Raw genomic sequence first — 8,347 nt, forward strand, 5'->3', positions numbered from 1 at the left:
TTGATTCCACAACTAAGGGGTTTAAAAACAATCTGAAATAAATCATCGCTTTATTTAAAAATGCATGGCACGTATCCTCTTGAAAAGACCATTTTCTTACAGCTGTGAGGGTTTTGTAATGTAGGAATACATTTTTGTGGAAAACAAGACTTACAAAAACAAAAACGAATGTTTCTCATTAGTAATCCATACACCAGGTTTTTTTTTTTAATTTAAATTTATTAATTTGAGAGACAGCATGAGCACAAGAGCGGGGAGGGTCAGAGGGAGAGGGAGAAGCAGGCTCCCCACTGAGCAGGGCTCCATCCCAGGACCCCAGGATCATGACCTGAACCGAAGGCAGAGGCTTAACTGCCTGAGCCACCCAGGGGCCCCTATATACCAGGATTAAAAGGAGTTACGTTATTAGGGTCTACCCCACAAGAAACTTACCCATAATAATTAGAACCATACCTTTTGTTCACATGAATTCCTTTTTATGAGCCATTTAAAAAATTTAAACAAAGTTTTTGTTTGGGTTTAAGTGGTTTGTTCTGGGAAACATATTAGCCTTTTAAGAAAGTGGGACCTTTTGGTTGTATTTTAAGTCGGTATTTTGGACCCTCCATTCCTGCTAAGTATAGAGAGAATGCATTTGACTCAGTTGGAACTACGTGCTCACAAAATGATCGTTATTAAATCTTCGGCTCATACCAGCCCTAGGTGGGCTGCTGGTAAAATGGGACAGGTGATTGCTGTAGCCAAAAGAGTAAAGGTGCAGCAGCTGCTTGGCTGGCCTTGCTCCATCCAAAGACCTACCAATTCTTACATCCCAGACGCCGCAGGAATGAAAATCCACCCACCTTTCTCCAGATAACTCTACCGCCGCTTAAACGCCTCCTGGTACAATTGGGGAAACCAAGACTCAGACTCGGGGCTATCCACACCCCTTCGTCCGCGGAACCAAACCTCGAGGCGGCCCGGCCCCTGCCCCGCGCTGCCCCCAGCGGACGTCGCACCGCGGTCGGGGACGGTGCGCGGCGCCCCGGCGCCCCCGAGTGGAGGGATAGGTACGGAGGGAGAGGGCGGTGGGCGGGGCGGGGCGCGGTGACAGCGCGGAGCCGGGCCCGCCCCTGGCTCCCACCCCCGGAGCCCACAGCGCCCGCCAGCCCGCCCGCCCGCGGCCGCCCGGGAGCTCGTCCAGCCCCGCGCTCCGCTCGCCCGCCCGCCGGCCGCCGCCAGCGCCTGTCCGCCTGCCGCCCGCGCTCGCCCCGTCGCCGCCCGCGCCCGCCCCCGCGGCTCTACGGCCCGGTAAGCCCCCCACCCGGCCCGGGGTACCCCTCGCGCTCGCGGGGCTCCCTGCCCCCGCGCCGGGGCCCCAGCCATATCTGGGCAAAATATTCAGCTGTCGCCGCCGCCGCCAAGAGGGACTGAGCGTGGCTCCCTCTATAAATAGCCGCCGCCTCGGATTGCCTCCGGGGCTGGGGAGCCCTGGTCTCGGGGTCCGGAGCCCCGCGCTCGGTTCCGCGCCGCTAGGCTCCCGGGGCCCCAGGCGGGGCGCCCTCGTCTCTGGCCCTCGGCGCCGCGTCCGTAAGCGGCGGAAGGAGCCATGCTCTCGCAGAGCGGCGCCGGGGCCGGGGTCCTGCAGGAGCGGCCGCCCCCGCCCCTCACCACCCGCCGCCCGCTCGACTCCCGCGCCGCGGGGCTCGGAGCCCGCGGGCCCTCTGCTGCGGACAGGTGCCCAGCCGAGCCCGGCACGAGGCGTGGCCCTCCTCCGGCTGCCGGGAGTTTGGGGGTGGGAGTGGGGCGTTCGTGCTCGGTAGACTAGGAACCGAGGTTCGGGCTGCGCCTATTGGTGGCAGGAAAAGTTTCCCAAACTGCGGGAGATGACGCGGTTTAAAGCGCCACGATACGCGCATTTCGTGCCGAGGTAGAGCGGGCAAGAAGTCCCCCTCGCTGTCGCCAACTCACGGGGTGGCCTTGGCGAGCCCCCTCCCTTCTCTGGGCCTCAGTTTCCCCGTTCGTAAGGGCAGGGTTTGGTTCGGGCGATGGCGCTAGGAGTCTGGGCGGTGAGAGCAGCAGGGCGCGCTCTTGACCGCTGGCGCTCCCCCACACCTGTTCGCCGGCTCCGGCCTGGGACGCTGGGGGCACAGCCGAGCATAGCCCGGGGCGTTGTGGAAACCGGACACTTTGGCAGTCGCTCTGACACAGGCCTGTACTGGGACCTCCTAGGGCCCTCGGAGTAGCCTGCGCCGGGTACGTCCCACGGTAATTATGGGCACCTCTGCTGGGAAGCAGCCATCTCCCTCGCAGCTTTCGACCCAATGAACCGCGCAGGACCAGAGGCTCCAGTCCAGCTGCGCCCTGGCCTCAGTTTCCCCATCTATACAGTGCCTCTGATGCGGCCTTGGAGCCACCCCCAGCCGCCCAGCCGGGTCCTGCTAGACCGACCCTGCACGTGGTCTCCACCTTCACCCTCTCAGATTCTTCATGATGACCTAGCCCAAGTTTTTCCCTATTGGAATCACAGACCCAGAACCTAATTCGGGTTCTGGGCCCTCAGACGGAGCACCCCCCCCCCCAAATCCTCATCTTTCTCCCAGTGATGACAGCTATTACCTTTGTCAAGGGCCACAGAACCCCCTGCTCAAGGTCACGTGCTGCTGGACAGGCCAGGAAGCCTGCAGGCTCCACTTGCCTTTCTCCTCTCTTTCCTGACCCTTCCTGCCGCTCAGGCAGGTCTTGGGGATCTGTGAGCACCCCACCAGTGCCCCCTCTCCTTTGATCTGCTGCTGTCCAGAACTTTCCCTTGCTCAGACAATAGCGCCCTCATTCTGAAATTTCATTTTTGTTTGAACTTTACTTTCTATTATATATTTTCTCTAGACCCACCTCAAAGCCTCACTGATAAAGAAGTAAGGGGAAATGAAGACAAACAGAGTCCCATCAGTTTGAGCCATACAACAAACAGGCAGAGTGAAAGCAGGGAATGCTGTCACTTGGTGTCTTTACTCCCTCTGATGTGCCAATCTTGCAAACTCACGTTTTTGCCCGTCTTGGCCCCTGAGTTGCTCCCAGCCTAAGTGGAGCGCCAGTGCCCTCTAAAAATAGCCTCCTCCCCACCTTATCAGGGCCTCACACCTTCTCCCTCGTCCAGGGTAGGGCTGCTTCCTGCAGCTCAGCAAAAATGTAAAAACAGGGAGTAGGTATTTAGTGGCAGCTCTGAGTAACAGGAGGTGGACTGACCTGGAGGTCGGGACACCTGGCTCCAACCCCAATTCTGCCACCCATTTAGAGTGGCCTTGAGCTATGAGGGGGTGGGCAGGACGGTCCCCAGTAGACCTGGGGTCAAGAGGGCTCAGAGGTTCCCTTGGAAGACTTGCTAGCATGAGAAAAGTGAAGTGCCGGGGATGAAACTCAGGGGGACCCACCCCGTGAAGAGGAGGGAAAGAGGAGGAGAAAGTAGCTTCCCAGGGGCCCAGGGAGGAGAGAGGTCAGCAGTGGCAGCTGCTGAGGAGAGACGGAGGGGCTGAGGACCGGGAAGGGGCCACCAGGATTGGCAGGTGGTCATGGGTGACTTTGGCCAGGGCCTTGCTAAGGGCTCAAGCATGGGATCCGCCACTACTTTACTGGGGCCAGTGACCCAGCCTGTCTATCTGAGCCTCAGTTTCCTCCTCTGTGCGATGGGGATAATAACAGCACCCATTTCACATGGGTTGCTTTGGGGATTAAGTGAGATGATGCTGGGAAAGCCCTCAGCCCAAGTGCTTGGTCCCTGCGATGATATTTCGAGCATTAGCGAGAGGAAGAGGCAGATTCATGGGAGCTGAAGGCGTGGGAACAGAGCCTACCACTCCTGAAAGCTCCTCTGAGAAAGGAGCAGGCAGGGAAGGTAGCAGGAGCTGAGGACAGGCATGGGGGGATGGGCAGGTGCTTCTGGGATGAGGCTTGTAGGAAGAGGTGGAGAAGGACCCAGAAGACGGGAAGAGGAGGAAAAGAGAGAGGGGTGTGTATATGGGAGGACCGGAGGCCTGCCTTAACCACCTGCTGAGCGTCACAGACTCTGGAATCACATTCCTCCAGAATCAGGCTAAGCAAAGAAATGAAGTAAAGTAAAATGAATCCAGTCCTGGCTCAGACCCCTGCGTCCCCTTGGCAGTCTTCAGTATCTGTGAAGGAGGGTGGTGATGGGCCAGGAAGCATAGTTTGACTCTGCCCAGGAGCCTTGTGACCTTGGCTTGCTTATTTCTGAAATGACATCATCTATCGATGACTCCTGCTGAGTCCAGGAGTCATAATGGCCTTTTCCAGTCAGTGTTTTGATTTTTCAGTCTTACTAATGGACCAGCCAGGCTGCCAACATTTCTAAAGAGGGCAGTTCACTTTTCACTTAAAGCCAGAGCACCAAATAGATCAATTATTTGGCCGCTCAGAGCCATTATCAGTTTAAAGCCACAGTCCTGTTTCTGTGGGAGAACATGAACCAGAGAGCATAATTCTGGGGCCATTTCCTCTCTTTTGTTTTATAAGATTCCTCCGTCAGTTAATTGTGAAAGGACCCGACTCTCTTTGCTCCTAATGATAACGAGAGAATGAGCTCATTGGAGTCAACCTAGGACATGTCTGGGAGGTTTTCTTCAATGTCAGGAAGTGCTGGGTCCTCGTCTGATCTGAAAACTAAACAAACGCAAGCATTTCTTCTGTTTCTCTTTTCTTGCATCCTTTTGTTTTTCTCTCAGACAAAAACACAAATGTGAAATGTTGAAGTTACTGTGCATGGGGATGAGAGGGAGTGGAGGCAGGCCAAGCCCAGGCGCCCACGCGTCCCCGCCTCAGGACATCTTCTCAGGGTCCCCAGCCGAGCGACTGCTCACCCTGGGGCTTCTAGGGCGGGGACCCCATGGCCCTTCCTGGAGATGATTCTGTTGTGGGATGAGTTGTGGCCACTGGGGTGTTCGCCCTCCATGTCCCTGGGAACTGAGGGAAGCAGCAACGCCTCTTGGCCTCACTCAGCCTCCTTTGTGGACTCATCTCCTCTCATCTCTTAAATGTCAGTGCCACTCTCAACCCTGTCCTCTTTCCACCCCACACCCTCCTACAATCCCATTCACGCCCAGAGCTCCAGCCACCAGCCATAAACTCGCAACTCCCAGATTCGTGTGTCCGGCCCGGGCTGCTCTCCTCAGCTCCAGGCATCTGTGACGCCTGCCAATCAGACAAAGCCAATAGGACATCCCAAAAGCACTTCACACCCAACAGGCCTGACTCAGGCTCATCACCCACTCTTCCTCCAGTGTCCCCCATCTTGGTTAGCATTAGTAACACCATCCACCCAGGCACCAAGCCAGAGACTTCCCTTTCCTTCACCACCCCATTTATTTGGTCAAGAGTCCTATCAATTCTACCTTCCTGAATATTCCTTCTATTCATTTCTATCTGCACAGTCACGACTCCGACCAAGTTCTTGTCATCTCTTCCCTGAGCTATTGTCAGAGCCTTGTAAAAGCCGCTCTGCATCAAGCCTTTTCTTCTTCTATGATGCTGTTAAAAGATTTTTATGAGGGGCGCCTGGGTGGCTCAGTTGGTTAAGCGACTGCCTTCGGCTCAGGTCATGATCCTGGAGTCCCGGGATCGAGTCCCGCATCGGGCTCCCTGCTCGGCGGGGAGTCTGCTTCTCCCTCTGACCCTCCCCCCTCTCATGTGCTCTCTCTCTCTCTCTCTCATTCTCTCTGTCTCAAATAAATAAATAAAATCTTTAAAAAAAAAAAAAGATTTTTATGAAATGTAGCTCTGGCCCTGTATCCCTCTCCCTTCAGGGACTCCCCATTTCCTACCAGATTCCTTAGCATTGAACCCAAGACCATCAAAGATCCAGCCCCAAGCTACTTCTCCAAAACCATCTCTTGGCACTCCCGCAAATTCTCCTTACCTTCTGGCCATGGTGCAAGCCCACGTGCCTTCATGGCTCCCTGTCTTTGGCCCTGCTGTTCCTTCTGCCTGGAATGCTGTTCTCTCCCTTCCTAACATGGCGGACTTGTAATCATCCTTTAAAGCAAAGCTCCTCGTTGCCTTACCTGTGCTCCCCCAGCCCCCAAACGGACCTCAGAGCCCCAGCTGTAGTGTGTTCTAAATGTAATTGTCTGCTACATCCTTGTCTCTGACGGGACTGACAGCTCCTTGAAGACAATTTATGGCTGATTTATTTCTGCTTCCCCAGTGTTCCAGCTCAGAGCTTGGCACAGTGCAAGTACTTTATGTGGTGATAAATGACTGACCACTGAATGAATGAATGAGCGAGTAAAATGGTATGCAAATGAGAGCCCAGTGACAGCCATGACAATCACAAAACATCAACCAGTATCTACAGCACTCAAGCATCAGCTCCGTGAGGGCAGAAAACGCCTATTCCGCTCCTCCTGACTCGGCAACCCCGATCAGCCCCATCCCGATACATGGAATGAATCCATGATCTCATCTGAAATGCAGGAATCGTGTAAGGTGGGCAGGGCAGGTATTATTAACTATTAACCCCCTTTTGTTCATAGAGGACAGTGAACCCAAATAGGAATTGTTCCAAGTCATCTAATTAGGGTGCATACTCCAGAAAAACCAAAGTGCTCTCCAGGATTTGGGAAGCTTGAGAAGGGAGAGCCCTTACGTTCTGTACTGGGGCTTCTCTAGCATTTGAATCATTTGGGATCTTACTAAAATGCAGACTCTGGCTCAGTAGCCCTGGGAGGGGTTCTGAGATTCTGAATTTCTAATAAGCTCCTTGTGTCTAATAAGCTCTAATTATTTTATTAAGCAAAAGGCTTAATTCCCGATAAAATCTAATAAATACCTCATAAGGTGATGCTCATCCTACATACACAGACTCCCACACTTTGAGCACCAAGGGGAGGGCTAGTTATCTCCAAGTTTCCCCTTGGTCATTGCATTAAGACATCATTTTTATTTTTCATTTTTTTTTAAGATTTTATTTATTCCAGAGAGAGAGAGAACACAAGAGGGGGGTAAGGTCAGAGGGAAAAACAGACTCCCCGCTGAGCAGGGAGCCCAATGTGGGACTCGATCCCAGGACTCCGGGATCATGACCTGAGCCGAAGGCAGTCGCTTGACCAACTGAGCCACCCAGGCGCCCCAAGACATCATTTTTATTAAAAATCTACAAATGAATTCATTTAAGCCCTTACTCAAAATCCAGGGCTCTTTCTGGGTGTTTTTGTTTTTTGATTTTGTTTGTTGTTGATGGAGCATGTGCAGGACACACAGATGGAGCCTGATGGGGCAGGTGGGGGGGCATGAGAGGGAGGTGGGAGTAGAGGGGACAGAAGGGCAGGAGGCAGGGACCCTAGTGATGGGGCACGTGATTGTGGGGAGGGCCTGTGGCAGGCACATATGTGGCCGCAGCATGCTGGGGAGGGCAAGACCCCAGAAACGGCCTGTTGCCCGAAGGGTCGGGCTGAGCAGCAGTGGGTAATTTCCATCTTCTGCTACCTTCCCTCCTCCTTTGCATTCTGGAGACATTTAGGCCCAGACAGGGGCTTTCAAGCCCAACTGCCCAGTTCCTGGTCAGCCTAGAACCTCTCCGCAGACTCCTGTGTCTCATCACCTTTTCTGGGCACGCTGCTTACAAGCGAGGCATCTGTGAGCCCAGGATGAGGGCTCCCGGTGCTGCGGTGGGGACCCAGATGCCTCCCTCAGAACCACTCAGAAGACAAGGGTGGGGGGAGCCCTAAAGAGGGACTTCCTCCTGGCAAACCCAGGAAGATTTAAAAAGTCAGATTGGAGGACAACATTGTATGCATTTGTTTATGGTTTTATACTGCATTCCATTTACACCATTAAAAGGGTTTTGAGATCACTTAAAATAAACCTGCACAAGCCACATAGCTGGGAAGAACAGAAGTTTTAAAAAGACAGGGCAGCAAGCTTGAAAATCAGGATTATGAAACCCTGAGAACCTGACGGGAGCTCAGGGCCTTGCTCTTAGCTTTTTTTTCTGAAAAATGAATATACCTGTGCATGACAGTTCATCACCACATGTCACCTCAGCGGGCGAGTGGGTCCCCCTGAAGGTCACTCAAAAGCCCAAGTTAAGAATGCCCATCGCAGAATTAGGGGAGGAAATTAGGCCAGCGTCTTGGCTGAGATGGCAACTGTTTTTGGACACCCAAGACATCTCTGGGATGAATCATGACAGGCAAGGGGAAAGGGACATGAGATGAATTGGGGGGCGGTTGGTGTCTGATGAAAAGAACCCCAGTCTTTAAGGAGAGAGAGGTGTTTTCTGAGCCCTCCTTCTCAGAGCATACATCACAATGGAACACTAGGTAGAAGGCAGTTGTTTTTTTTTAAGATTTTATTT

The 8,347-nt window shown here is 53.7% G+C and overlaps 1 protein-coding gene across 1 annotated transcript in view; it reads left to right on the forward strand.

Moving 5' to 3' along the window:
* The first annotated feature begins 1,133 nt into the window (after nt 1–1,133).
* TMOD1 (tropomodulin 1) overlaps nt 1,134–8,347 on the forward strand; it is an 83,712-nt gene continuing 76,498 nt past the window's right edge. Inside the window, exon 1 of the mRNA XM_081804077.1 lies at nt 1,134–1,290. The gene's annotated coding sequence lies outside the window, so the exon portion shown is untranslated. The remainder of the gene's footprint in view (nt 1,291–8,347) is intronic.

Source organism: Leptonychotes weddellii, chromosome 14 (genome assembly GCF_054177405.1).
Source record: "Leptonychotes weddellii isolate Sample4059 chromosome 14, ASM5417740v2, whole genome shotgun sequence".
In the NCBI taxonomy this organism is placed as follows: Eukaryota; Metazoa; Chordata; class Mammalia; order Carnivora; family Phocidae; genus Leptonychotes; species Leptonychotes weddellii.